This window comes from Miscanthus floridulus, chromosome 12, assembly GCF_019320115.1.
Source record: "Miscanthus floridulus cultivar M001 chromosome 12, ASM1932011v1, whole genome shotgun sequence".
Lineage (NCBI taxonomy): Eukaryota > Viridiplantae > Streptophyta > Magnoliopsida > Poales > Poaceae > Miscanthus > Miscanthus floridulus.
This window is the reverse complement of record NC_089591.1, coordinates 29,781,510-29,796,533: the sequence shown is the minus strand read 5'-3', so window position 1 is coordinate 29,796,533 and position 15,024 is coordinate 29,781,510. Positions and strand designations below refer to the sequence as shown.

The window sequence follows — 15,024 nt, the reverse complement described above, 5'->3', positions numbered from 1 at the left end:
CCTTGAGAGTGCCAAGAAGAGCAATGTCCTAGTGAAGTGATTGAGATTTGAGAATCCAAAAGAGAGCCCTCATTAGTGAAAGCAAGAGTAGCAAAGTGTGCATCCACCCTTCTCATTAGGCTTGTCATGGTCAAGTGAGAGTTCATGCTTGTTACTCTTGGTGACTGCCATCACCTAGATGGCTTGGTGGTGATTGGAAGCTTGTTCATCATCCGACGGAGCTTGTGGATGACCCAACTCAAGTTATGAGCGGTTGTGGGTGATTCACCGCGACGGAGTGTCAAAGAATCAACCCGTAGAGAACACTTGATCCTTGCGCGGATCAAGGGAGAGCAACACCCTTGCGCGGGTGCTCCAACGAGGACTAGTGGGGAGTGGCGACTCTCTGATACCTCGGCAGAACATCACCAAGTTATGTTCTATGATAGCACAATATAGCCAACCGTGATCAAGTCACCACCTATAGCTCGTAGGTGACAGGAAATCACCCGACTTCTACCGGTCTAAGCATGGCTAAGCATAAAGGTTGATCCTGGACCTACATAGGATTCAACATAGATATTTCTGGACAAGGAAAGTATATATAGCAAGTGGTTTCAATCAACTCCTAGTACTTAATGCATTAACATAAAAAGGACTCAAGTTGGTATTAGAACACATTGGATGTTAGAATGCTTCGGGGCTTGCCTTTCACAAACGTGGTCGGCTGGTGGTCAGGGCACTCTTGGAGATGATCAACTTCAGGCTCGCCTTCGCCTCGAGCTTCTTGGTGCTGAGTTTCCTAGTTCTCCTCTTGTGGATCGGCTTCAAGTTCCACCAACGTGATTTCTTCCGCTGCACCTATTGCATACATATGCATAAAGTAAGTATCATGGATGCATAAGAAGGATTATGAATGATATGACATGAGAACGTGAATGATTCTATGCTGATGATTATATCAAGTCACTTAGATACATATCTCTTCTCTAGAATTTTCAAAAATCCACACTAAGTCCATTTCTGGACCACAACACGGTAGCTACAAGTTTAGATCATAACTGGAGTTTTACTCAACCAATTGTTATGATCTAGGACTTTCTAGAAAGCTCATAAAATTGCCTACAACTTTCATTTAATCATCACAAGATGATTTAATAGCTATCAAGGTTAAACAATTCAATTATCCAGATCTGTCCAGTAGACAAGCAAATTCGGACAGCAGACTTCTAACAGCTATAACTCCCAAACCATTTAATTTATTACCATGAAAATTTGACACAAGTAAGATCAGTAAGTTATCTACAACTTGGTTAATAACAAGTTTCACAGGAAAGGTAATTATCATCATGAATTTATCAATACAACAGAAAATACTCCTGCAGCCATCTAGCGAAATTATAAAGCAATAATTAAGTAGATGCTTATAACCAATCAACTTCAAGCACAACTACCATTATCAGCAGAGCATATGCATCACAAGGGCCACATAAAACATTATGTTTATGCCAAATTAATGTATTTAGATACCTTTATTAATTTCTTTATATAATAAGATGATTTATGAGATAAATATTTTTAGTGCTCCATAACTTCAGAGAAAATTACAGTAGCATACATATGACCCCAAAAGTATACTGTGCAAATTTCATGCTAATTGGATAAGTATAGCCCTCTATACAAAAATGACAAGTTGCTTAGGTTTATTTTAGCAAAAATAGTTTAGCCTATTAAAAAGTGTCAAGCAATAGATTTCATATTTTTCTTAGCTTCCCTAAAACCCATTAACACTTTACAAAAATTTGCATGGCAATATGTTACTTGTTTTTATCCTTATGAATTTTCTCAGAAAACACCATTTATTAAAAGATAAATAGAAATACCTTACTCCAATCAAGTTTACTATAAATTTAGTATTTTTCCTAGCTAAAGCATGTCAACACAAGATCAACAAAACTGGAATCACAATTTTATCACTTCCCTGGCTCAAGTTATGTATTTTACAAGATTACAAACAATTTAAAAGCACTTATTTAGCTCCATTTAATTCTCTAAGAAAAATACCAGAAACAGTGCATTTCATATTTTTATCAAATACTACACTTCATGATGAATCCAACAAAATTTGGTTCACCAAAATTGGACACTCCTAACTTGAGATATGAACTTTTGAAACATGCATTCAAATCTATGAAAACAAATCAGAAAATCAAATAATACACAGACTGATAGATGGGGGCCGCTGGTCAGTAGGACCCACACGTCAGCGACTCCAAAGCAGAGGAGGTGCTCTGGCCAGCTCTATCTTGCTGGTGGTGAGATCACCAGCGACGACTGTGACACCAATGTGTTCTTCTCATCAAGCCGTATCGATAGGTGGTGACTACACGACCTAGGGTTCACTAGAGACAGCTCACCGGCGACAATGGCGGACGACAAAGGTAGCGTGGCGATACGCTGGCGTTCTCCGACCATCGTGTGCTCCGGTGAGGTGTGCTATGGCTACGCAGAATCCTAACAAAGCTATCTATGGTGGTTAGGGCTCCGGTGAGGCGACGGTGAGCTCCGACCGCATGCATGCTGTGGCGGCGGCGCACAGAGCACGGTGGTGCTCCCACCGTTTCGGCTAGACGATGATGAAAGGCAGGTCTCCATTCATGCCATACGCAAGGTTAGGATCACTCAACCTAAGACGCGAGAGAGAGGAGGGAGATGATGGACCAGCTCAGCAACAGTGAGCTCGAGTGCCACAGCGACCAAGGCGGCCATGCGTAAAACGGCGATGCATTCCGACGCAACCAAGCGGTAGCGTCAAACTGGACAATGGATTAAGATGCTAGGACCTATGATGAAGACCAGACGAGGGAGGGAGAGAACGAAGGTGCCCGGATTGTGGCTGGCCATGGCAAGCATGGAGCTCGGCGGCGCTCCGGAGAGAACACCGGTGGCAAAAAACGGCAAAATGCACCCCTACCTAGACTCAAAGTGCTTGGCAAAGGGGTGGAGGTTGAAGCGCGGAACAAGGCGGAGCTGTTGGCACGATCGATTGGAAAATGGTGCGGCGATGGCAGCGAGCGAGCACGACGAAACTCACGGCAGCAATGGCAATAGTGGCGCTGCTGCTTGGCAGGCAAGAGGGAAGACGAGCGAGAGCGAGGAATGGATTGAGCACGGCGTCGCCTCACTCTTCACCACCCTATGGCCCGACCGGCCGGGCCAACACCGGCGTACGGCCACCACACGGCGCGCACGGCTTGTGGCAGGTCGGCCACTGACGTGTGCGTGGACGTGGCCATCAGAGTCGATGACAGCGCCTAACAAAGCAACTTAGCGATCATCTAACTCCAAATCCATTCGTTCTTAGAAAAAGCTCTATTAACGAAAGTTGTAGAGCTACATATGATCTACAATATTGCTAATAGGACTTTCACCTAAATGCTAATGGTTCGCAAGTTATATCATCCCAAAGTGCAGCACTTGAAACTATAATGCGGTCCCAGACAGAAAAATTTCCAAGTCAAAAGCAGTAATTCTATTGCTACTTGTGGACTGTTTTTGAGCATGCTATGCACCGAATCAGATTTTGACCCAAAAATAAAAGTTGTTACTCAAGTCAAGTACTACAACTTTGCTTAAGGGTGCACTGCCATGCAAAGTCTCTAGAGTATAGTTCAACTTAGGTCAATCATACAACTTGAAAATAAAAGCCTACACTATAACCATGACTTAGATGCCAAATGGGTCCAAGTAATAAATACCAAAGTTGTTCCATGTGACATTCTAAACATGTTTAAGGCACTCCTAAGGTCCCACAAACATTTTATACATTGGTCACATGTAAATCCTAGCATATGTAAAACATTTAGTAACAAACACATGTGATATAAGTAATTATAGAGATAAAATTTGAGATGCTCATGCTCATGAATGATCAATGATGCTTGTGCTCATGCAATGCCAATGCCAAATGCATGCTTAACATCTAGGGTGTTACAGAATCCATCTAACCTTTACGGGGAGTTGTCCACCACAACAATGCAAAGTGCTCGAGGCAGGGCAAGTACAGGCGACGGATCCAAATGAAGATGAAGCAACAGGTGGAGAGAATAAAGATGAAGCAACAACGGGTGGAGAGAAATAATGGATTCGTATTAGGTGGTTTTAATTGGTCGAATAGCCGCCAAGACGCCGATAGGGCCCGAGGTGAGTTGGGATCGGGCTGGGCGCTTCTAGGTTTGTTGCCAAACGGATGGTCCAGATTGATCGACAGCGAGAATAGACGACACGAGATGAGTTAAATAGTGTCAGTATTAAGCTGACCATTGTCACGCTAATCCAATGCTATAATACGACGATTATTAGCGGTTAAACTGCTTTAAGATTCTCATAGAAACAACCGTAACCGTACATGACAATTTTTTCCTTTTCATTCATTCATATATATACAAAAAAACATTCATCGAGAGATAAAATCTGTGCACTGACATTTTGAAAGTAGTATTTACATTTCATATAAAAAAGGTGGCATTGAACGAGATCAAATCTGCGCAAATAGAATTGTTTTCATTGATTCATTATATATATCTAACATATAGATACAATTATACTAACTTTAAACTACTTAAGCCTCGCTTGGTAGGAGGCGAGTCAAAGTTAGAGTCGTCGGAGTCAAAGTCGTCGGCAACGACATCATCCTCGTCCTCCGAGTCCTTCTCGAAACTCCACGAAAGACTATAATAAGACATCTAGTCATCAGAGGAGACGTTCTCCTCGTAGGAGTGGTGGGAAGACAATTCGTCGTCCTCGCTGGACGACAAGCTGCTAGTTACTGTTCACGGCTATTTCCTCTCACAAATTCCTTTGGATTCATCCAGATTCCTCCAAATTCCTCCAAGCGAACAGGGCCTAAGGAATGATCACATAAGCACATCAATTTCGGTCCACTGAACTGCTGCTGGTAAACTAAAAATTGCAGAGAGAAACACCGCTGTCTGAATGAGATAACAGAGAAATTAATGGAGCAAACAAGGGTAGTCGTCTCAACTCTGACGCAGGTGATCGAAGGCAACTAAACGAACAGGCAGGCAAGGCCAGTGGAATTATGTACTAGGGTCACAGGCAAGGCCAGTGGCAACACCGCAAAAGCACACAGCAGCAGGAGAAAGAAAGCTGCATTTGCTGTGCAAGTCGTCATCTGAATGAAAACTCTGATGGAAACCTGAAAGAAATGGAGAACAGCCTGGAGTGAAGCCCCAAGCAGAATGCACGAATATATGGTGTTCATGGCATCTATCGCGAACTAGTGATGGGCACGTTTCATCATCGTCATCTTACCTTCAATTTGCTGCACGCAGCACTCAATTCCTGCAAAAAAAAGAGGACACGAAGAAGCTGGTTGATTCCCTGTATCCATCAGAAAGAAGATGGATCGTAAAGGGAGGCAATCATGCAAAGCGCTTGTAGCGACCTGACCTGACCTCAAGAGAAGAGCTCGCTGACCTGTGAGAAAATCGACATGAGCTTTCAGGTTGCTGAGGGTGTATTCCAGAATCTATGGCTGCCTGATCAGATCATCTTCATATCCTTGCTTTTAAACCCAGCACATAGAAGGAAATCCAACCTTTCTTCTATTGAAGCCTGACTGATTTGAACGCAGAGGCCATGTCAGTAAAATGAGACTCCTTTAGTCCAAATGTGCACAAGTAATCAATCAACGGTAAAATCAGATTCCTTCAGTCTTGTTTCTTTGAATTATGATACAATATATTATGTAAAATATAACTATCACGGTATCACCAGATGCAACCATCCAGTTACATTTCTCTGTGGACATCAACATTAACAATGTACAAGAATCACCTGAGGGCCGAGGCTTAGGCCTATAATCTAGAAAACTACTTTCAGAAGCTCAGTGCCTGTCACTTTTAGTAGAGTCTAGGCACCCAGCTGACATGCAAAGAAAGCGAATACATGGTAATTTTTACCATGCATTTCGTTTCAATGTTTCAGTTACTTTTGGAAGCCCTGAAATATTCTGCCAGTTTCAGTACTGAATGTTTCACAACAAATGTGCATTGTGCTAGGCAAAATAGTGTTAGGAATTAAGCAATAATATTGTTATAAATTTGGCAAAACTATGTGGCTAATAAAGCAATAATAGTGAGACAACCAGAAATGAAGGCCGATAGCTCAAGCATGAGGAGAAATGGGTGCATGTAGTTCTAAAATTTAGGCGAGCAAGGAAAGCTGTAAAGACGAGATCGGCAAGTGCATATGTGGCCCCGCTTGGTCGCTCGGAGGAGGACCTGGGATGGTGACACGGTGAGGAGCACCACACCAGCCGGATCCAAGGTCATGGGGCAGCCCAGAGCACACAATGACTGATGGATAAGTCTCATGTGTGGCTGGTCTTTGTGGGGCTATGATGCTCACATGGTCATGGTCCTTGTGGCTGTTTTTCTGTTTTTAGGACAGCATCTTAGACTAGAGGACAGCATCTTAGAGGACAGCATCTTAGACTAGAGGACAGCATCTTAGCTAGGACAGCATATTAGCATCTTAGACTAGCATCTTGGCATATGCTTGGCTGGCTAGCAGCCTATAAATATGTAACCCCAACCCCTTGGGTTGGCATGGCATTTGTGTGAGCTTGTGTGAGAAATAGACAAGAAAATTGCCCCAACTCCTAGTGTCATCCTCTCTCGATGAGAGTAAGAATTCTCCTACTACCAAGAGTGAGAATTCAGCGACTAACAACTGGTATCGGAGCCGTATTATCCTGTAGCCTGAGCATCTCTTGCTCATCTTCTCTCCCAGCCCCACAACAGCCCCAGCTGTTGGCAGCAGCAGCTCCTCCGGCCGCTCCTGTTCACTCCTCTCCCAGCTCGTCTGAAGCAGCCCTCTCCCCACGCAGCAGCCCCCCGGTAGCGCGTCATGTCCGCAGGGCAGTCTCAGCGCTCGGTCGCCTCGAGCACGCGGCGTCGGCAGGAGGCCGAACTTGCCGCGGCAGAGGAACGCGAGCGAGCGGCGGCAGAGACCGCTGCAGCGGCGGCAAGGGCGTCGAGGCTAGCAGCGGCGGAGCTGGCAGCAGCCAGAGCGGAGGCGGAAGCAGCGGCGGCGGCGAATGCAGCGCGTGCGGCGGCGGCGGAGGTCGAGGCTCTGCGCGGCAGCATCGGCAGCTCCATTTCCGCTGACGACACCGCCGACGCGGACCTCGAGCTGCTAGAGAGGGAGGCAGCGCGAGCGCGGGCGGCGCAGTGGACAGCCGCGCACGTACACGAGCGTGGCGGCAGCCCAGACAGGCGCGGACGCGCTGGCGGCGCTCCTGGAGGAGGCGCGCACGGCGGTGGCCCTCCTGGGGCGGCCGCGCACGCCCACGAGCGCGGCGGCAGCCCAGACAGGCGCGGACGCGCCGGTGGCGCTCCTGGAGGAGGCGCGCACGGCAACGGTGGCGGACGGGTCGATGGAGAGCGCGGCCTTCACAGGCAGCGTGGCTCTCTCTCCCCGGATCGGTACCGACGGGTCGATGGAGAGCGCGGCCTTCACAGGCAGCATGGCTCTCTCTCCCCGGATCGGTACCGTGGTCACCACGGGCTCCAGGCTGTTGTCAGGGACGTCGGTCCCGGCGGTGGGTGGCCTACCCTCACCAAGACCAACTACGTCGAGTGGGCTGCGGTGATGAGGGTAAAGCTCCAGGTGCGGCACATGTGGGAGGCAGTCCGGTACGGCGACGTCGACTACGACCTAGATCGACGGGCGCTGGATGCTCTCATCGCTGCAGTCCCGCCCGAGATGCAGTTCTCGCTTACCAGCAAACGGACTGCCAAGGAGGCTTGGGACGCCATCGCTGCGGCACGCATCGGCAGCGACCGCGCCCGCAAGTCCACACTGCAGGCACTTCGCAAGGAGTGGGAGAACCTGGCCTTCAAGCCAGGTGAGGACGTTGATGACTTTGCTCTCCGTCTCAATACTCTGTTGCAGAAGATGGTGCAGTTCGGCGACGACACCTACGGCGAGGAGAGAGCTGTCGAAAAGCTCTTCCGCTGCGTCCCCGAGAAGTACAAGCAGATGGCTCGCTCGATCGAGTCTCTGCTGGATCTCTCCACAATGTCGATCGAGGAGGCGATAGGTCGCCTCAAGGTCGTCGACAGCGATGAGCCACAGTCCCTCTCGGGGCCCATCACCACTGGCGGGAAGCTCCTTCTCACTCGGGAGCAGTGGCTTGCCAGCCAAGGTGACCGGAGGAAGGGGGAGTCTTCTTCCGCGACAGGCGGCCGCAAGCGTGGCAAGCCGCGCAAGGCGCGCAGAGACGCCCAGGCCGGGGCGCGAGGACGTGCCGAGGGTGATGCCCGCGGAGGCGCCCAGGGCGGCGCCGCCGGCAGGCACAAGCCGGCACGAGACGACACCTGCCGCAACTGCGGCCAGCTTGGCCATTGGGCCAAGGGCTGTCGACAGCCACGACGCGGCCAGGCCCACGTCGCACAGGCGGAGGAGGAGGAGCCGGCTCTGTTCATGGCACATGCCAGCATCGAGCTACCTCCAGCGGCACCGGCCGCAGCGGCTCTCCTCCACCTTGACGAGCCAAAAGCACACGCCCTCCTCGGCGACAGCTCCGGCAACGACAAGACTGACGGGTGGTGCCTCGACACCGGCGCCACCCATCACATGACCGGTCGACGGGAGTTCTTCACCGAGCTTGACTCTAGCGTCCGAGGCTCCGTCAAGTTTGGGGATGCCTCCGGCGTGGAGATCAAGGGCGTCGGCTCCATCATCTTCACCGCCGTGTCTGGTGAGCACAGGCTGCTCACCGGAGTCTACTACATCCCCGCGTTGAGGAACTCCATCATCAGCTTGGGACAGCTGGATGAGAACGGTTCGCGCGTGGTGGTTGAGGACGGAGTCATGAGGATTTGGGATCGTCGCCGTCGCCTTCTTGCCAAGGTATCCAGAAGCGCAAATCGACTCTACGTCCTTAACGTGCAGGTGGCACAACCCCTCTGTCTCGCTGCTCGTCGGGACGACGAGGCGTGGCAGTGGCACGAGCGTTTCGGGCACCTTCACTTTGAGGCCCTGAAGCGGCTCAGTGCCACGGAGATGGTGCGAGGCCTGCCGTGCCTCGACCATGTGGAGCAGCTCTGCGACGTCTGCGTGTTGACGAAGCAGAGGCGACTCCCCTTTCCCCAGCGGGCGAGCTTTCGAGCCAAGGAGAGGCTCGAGCTCGTGCACGGGGACTTGTGTGGCCCGGTGACACCGGCCACACCGGGAGGACGACGCTACTTCCTGCTGCTCGTCGACGACCTCTCCCGCTACATGTGGGTGATGGTCCTCGGCAGCAAGGGAGAGGCTGCGGACGCCATCAGACGCGCGCAGGCTGCTGCGGAGGCGGAGTGCGGCCGCAAGCTGCGCGTGCTGCGCACCGACAACGGCGGCGAATTCACGGCGGCTGAATTCGCGTCGTACTGCGCTGACGAGGGCATTCAGCGCCACTACTCCGCGCCAGTACAGCCCGCAGCAGAACGGCGTCGTCGAGCGGCGCAACCAGACGGTTGTGGGGATGGCTCGGGCCCTCCTCAAGCAGAGGGGGATGCCGGCTATCTTCTGGGGAGAGGCGGTGGTGACGGCCGTCTACATCCTCAACCGCTCGCCTACCAAGGCGCTCGACGGCAGGACGCCGTACGAGGCTTGGCATGGGCGCAAGCCGGCGGTCTCCCACTTGCGGGTCTTCGGCTGCCTCGCATTCGCCAAGGAGCTTGGCCACATCAGCAAGCTCGACGACAGGAGCACTCCGGGAGTGTTCATCGGCTACGCGGAGGGCTCGAAGGCCTACCGCATCCTCGACCCGAAGACACAGCGTGTGCGCACGGCGCGCGACGTTGTGTTCGACGAAGGGCGAGGATGGGCGTGGGACAAGGCAGTGGACGACGGCTCAGCTCCGACGTACGACGACTTCACTGTCGAGTACGTCCACTTCGAGGGAACTGGGGGAGTAGGCAGTTCTTCTTCGGCAAGCGCGTCTACCCCAGTCTCCGAGCCTCCACCGACCCCGGCACCTGCTACTCCGACAGCACCACGCTCTCCAGCCAGGACCTCGGCTGCGATGAGCTCTTCGCCGGCTCCACCACAGCCGGCAACGCCACGCACTCTAGCACCGACAGGCACCACTCCGGGCACGTCTACTCCACCACCAGCTCGTGTCGAGCACGGCCCGGTTGAGCTCGCTACTCCGCTCTCTCACGACGAGGAGCGCGTCGACGTGTACCACGACGGTGAGCCGTTGCGGTACCGTACGGTGGAGAACCTTCTCGGCGACCAGCCGGTGCCGGGACTGGTGCCTCACGACCTGGAGGACCTGGAGGCGCAGTTGCACCTTGCGTGTGACGACGGCGAGCCTCGGTCGTTCGCAGAGGCCGAGAGACACGCGACATGGCGCGCCGCGATGCAGTTGGAGATGGATGCGGTTGAGAAGAACCGCACCTGGGAGCTTGCTGACCTTCCTCGTGGTCATCGCGCGATCACCCTTAAGTGGGTGTACAAGCTGAAGAGGGATGAAGCCGGTGCCATCGTCAAGCACAAGGCTCGCTTGGTGGCACGAGGTTTCGTGCAGCAGGAGGGGGTCGACTTCGACGACGCCTTTGCTCCCGTGGCACGGATGGAGTCCGTGCGACTCCTCCTTGCGCTAGCTGCCCAGGAGGGCTGGCGTGTTCATCACATGGACGTCAAGTCGGCGTTCCTTAACGGCGACTTGAAGGAGGAGGTCTATGTGCACCAGCCGCCGGGATTTGCGATCCCCGGCAAGGAGGGCAAGGTGCTCCGCCTGCGCAAGGCCCTCTATGGCTTGCGACAGGCACCGAGGGCGTGGAATGCCAAGCTGGATTCCACGCTAAAGGGGATGGGCTTCGAGCAAAGCCCACACGAGGCGGCCATCTACCGACGGGGCAATGGAGGTAATGCCCTGTTGGTGGGTGTCTACGTCGACGACTTGGTGATCACCGGCACCAAGGATGCGGAGGTGGCGGCATTCAAGGAAGAGATGAAGGCCACCTTCCAGATGAGTGACCTGGGGCCTCTCTCCTTCTACCTGGGAATCGAGGTACACCAGGATGACTCTGGGATCACGCTTCGACAGACCGCCTACGCCAAGCGCGTCGTTGAGCTAGCTGGGCTCACCGACTGCAACCCAGCTCTCACTCCGATGGAGGAGAGGCTGAAGCTGAGCCGCGACAGCACGACGGAGGAGGTGGACGCTACGCAGTACCGGCGTCTTGTGGGGAGCCTTCGCTACCTCGCCCACACACGGCCGGACTTGGCATTCTCCGTCGGCTACGTTAGTCGGTTCATGCAGCGACCGACGACGGAGCACCAGCAGGCTGTGAAGAGGATCATCCGCTACGTTGCGGGGACTCTCGACCACGGCCTCTACCTACCCGAGGTGCCCTGGGGCGGCACACTTCGTCGGGTACAGCGACAGCGACCACGCCGGCGACATCGACACCAGCAAGAGCACGAGCGGGATCCTCTTCTTCCTCGGCAAGTGCCTCGTTAGCTGGCAGTCGGTCAAGCAGCAGGTGGTGGCCCTGTCCAGCTGCGAGGCCGAGTACATAGCGGCCTCCACCGCTTCGACTCAGGCGCTCTGGCTCGCTCGACTGCTTGGTGATCTCCTCGGCAGAGACACTAGAGCGGTGGAGCTCAGGGTGGACAGCAAGTCCGCTCTGGCCCTGGCAAAGAACCCCGTGTTCCACGAACGCAGCAAGCACATCCGGGTGAGGTACCACTTCATCCGAAGCTGTTTGGAGGAAGGGAGCATCAAGGCGAGCTACATCAACACCAAGGACCAGCTTGCGGACCTGCTCACCAAGCCCCTTGGGAGGATCAAGTTCCTTGAGCTCTGCTCCAGGACCGGGATGGTTCAACTCTCCCACAAGACGACGCACAAGACTTAGGGGGAGAATGATGGATAAGTCTCATGTGTGGCTGGTCTTTGTGGGGCTATGATGCTCACATGGTCATGGTCCTTGTGGCTGTTTTTCTGTTTTTAGGACAGCATCTTAGACTAGAGGACAGCATCTTAGAGGACAGCATCTTAGACTAGAGGACAGCATCTTAGCTAGGACAGCATATTAGCATCTTAGACTAGCATCTTGGCATATGCTTGGCTGGCTAGCAGCCTATAAATATGTAACCCCAACCCCTTGGGTTGGCATGGCATTTGTGTGAGCTTGTGTGAGAAATAGACAAGAAAATTGCCCCAACTCCTAGTGTCATCCTCTCTCGATGAGAGTAAGAATTCTCCTACTACCAAGAGTGAGAATTCAGCGACTAACAATGACACCATGCAAGTCTACTCCTGCAGTGCGACGTGAAGCTTGCACTCGAACCGTGCGTCCACCTGGCCCAACAGCTCGTCAGTAGTGCCTTAGACCTCCGCACTGACAATGGAGAGGCAGAGCACGGGGTGACTAAGTGGGGCCGCATCAGGGGGCATGAAGTCGAAGGGAGTTGCAGCCTTCTAGAAGAGGGAGATGTGGATGCACCACTCCATGGGGCAGCCATCGAAGCCATAGACACACACAACGCTAATGTCCTCCCTATCTACCACGGCAGAGACGGAGGTGGAGGGGGGTGTCTAGCGAGCGCATGGTAGGGGAGAGAAAAGGGAGGAGATACGTGAGAGACAATTAATACAGGGGGGCTTGTGATAAGGCCAGCTTCCAGAGGCTTCCATCAGCAGAGGTGCATTGGATCATCTGTTAGCGACGGATCGATGTGTGTGTGTGCAAAGACAAAATTACCGCCGGGATAAATGAAGCCATTATCATACGTGGGAGTCTAACTAAGAATCTATCATCTAAACATACACGTCCTTGTCGTCGCTTGTGTCATCGCTTGTGCTAACGTTGACAGCCAGCGACTCACAGCCTCTATTGGGGATGAGTAGGTTGCTGCTGGTAATACTGTAGCAGATAGCATTTTCTTAGGCAATTTATGTATCATTCATTAGGCAACAATGTCTTCCTAAATAGGCAATTTATGTATTCTGAAAAAAGCAAGTATAGTGTTTGTGTTCATTTGCAACCCAGCCCCACCCCCACCCCCGGTTTATTTGCAAAAAATACACAGCTCTTTTTTCATTTTTTATGCATCGCACAAATTTGTTTAAGAGGCAAAAATACAGATCATAGAGGCAAGGTGATGATGTCAAAAAACTAGTTTTGTACAAAAGGCAGACTAGTTTAATGACTGAACAGAAATGATCAGCATAACAGTAGAAAAAAAAAAGGAAAATAGCATCAGATGACTCACTCATGATGGCGTGCAAGATTTTTTTTTTAAAGGAAGTGAAACTAAGTTAGCATGGAGAATGTGACTGTACTTGATAGAGTAAATCAGCAGCAGCAGCAGGCACACAACATTCTTCTCTAATTCAATGTTGTTGCAGTTGCACATATAGTAGTGCTAGTGGAGTAAATCAGCAGTTGCCACATATAAAAGTACTATTATTGTTTATCCCATAATTGTCACACTGAAAAATGCCATGAATGCAAATATGCAAAAACAAAACAAGGATAAAATGGAACTACCATACATTATTTGCACTGTCATGCATTAGCATCAAAATGTCATCTCAAAGAAAGCAACCAAAGGTCAAACAGATTGCAACTGGTAGAACTTTGCTTAATTGTAACCACTTCAATCAAAAGACATACATAAATGTCATCAATCATGCACAGAATTACAATGTGGAACTTGACTATCAGTACAAGCAGCACACTCTCACTCATTCTATCATGCAGCCAGAGACAGTAAATGGAAATGCTATAAGGGCATGCGACTTCAAGATACAATCCAGAAACGAATTGCGACCGTTTTTAAATTTACCTTCTCACAGATCCATCGGAGCCGCAAGCAAACGCTGCGGACTCATCCTGGAATCACCAGTCAAGGAGTGCCGCCTCCGACTCCGAACTGACCCGGAGCATGCCCTCATTGACATCGTACAGCCGTAGCCCCTGCGACGAATCAGAGGAAAACCCTATCAGACACTGCTAACGATCTCCCCCAAATTTCAAATCGACCTGAGCGTGCCCAAATTGGAATCCGAAATGAGCTAGACCCCCGGACGATTTACTGAAAATAGAATCCTCCAACCCCAAAGAAATTTAGAACTGTTCGCATCTCCTCGATCTCGACCCAACCAGAAGGGCAAGTAGAGGATGCCTAAAAGCCGCAAGGAACAGCAAGGCGGGGAGATGAGCAGGTTGTTGGAGGTGGGCGCGAACCGAACCTGCCCGCGATTGCGTCCCACCGCTGGGACGAGCAGGAGCACCGGATTTCAGGCAAAATCCTCTACCAATCATCCCCCTACGAGCACAATCTGAACTCCCCTCCGAGTAAAATCGCCTAGATCGAACACGCTGTGGAGAAATCGACGAGGGGAGGAAGAGAGTGAAACCCTAGAGAGAGCAAACTGAGAAATGGAGACGGGGGACTGGAATGGCGCGTGAGCGGATGCACGGGAGAAGGGGCGCGGCTGCGGCGGGCGGCGGCGTGGGAGGCGGGCGCGGGGCACGGCTGCGCGCGGGCCGTTTAGGGCGTGGCTGCGGCTAGCGCGCACGCCAGCGGCGTGGGCGGCGGGCGCAGAGGCGGAGGTAGGTGTGGGGGGAGTGGAAGGCGGGTTACGCACGGGCGTAGGAGGGGTTTTTAACTTTTTGTCATCGTAGTATCGTACGATGCCACTCCTTCGTTTGCCACTGGCGTGGGAGACGCCCGCCTCGAGGTCGTCAGCGAGGTATTCGACGTGTCCGGGCTCAAGGCGCACAGCATCGTGCTCCAGCCGCGCGAGACCAAGAAGATCACGCCGCACTGCCTCTTCCTCAGCTACTAGCCGGAGCCCGGCGCCAAGATGCTCGACCCCGAGGTGTACCCGCGGCCCACTGGTACGCCATTGCTGCCTGTCACGAGTTTCCCCTTCTCTCTCTGCATGGTGATGTATGGGGCCTACGCGTCAGCGAGTAGAGAGAGAAGCAACAGGGATAAATAGGTTATTTT

At 52.0% G+C, this 15,024-nt stretch overlaps 1 long non-coding RNA gene across 8 annotated transcripts; it reads right to left on the bottom strand.

The window, feature by feature from the left end:
* Positions 1-4,523: 4,523 nt before the first annotated feature.
* LOC136496299 (uncharacterized) lies at positions 4,524-14,689 on the bottom strand. Of its 8 annotated transcripts, none has more exons than XR_010769022.1 (4): positions 13,855-14,689; positions 5,452-5,620; positions 5,314-5,343; positions 4,524-5,197 (listed from the first exon to the last, which is right to left on the bottom strand). It is a non-coding gene; the product is annotated as an uncharacterized lncRNA (long non-coding RNA). The 8 variants fall into 8 exon arrangements; XR_010769027.1 differs by having other exon boundaries at positions 4,524-4,884; positions 5,024-5,343; positions 5,457-5,620; XR_010769025.1 differs by having other exon boundaries at positions 5,457-5,620.
* Positions 14,690-15,024: the final 335 nt, after the last annotated feature.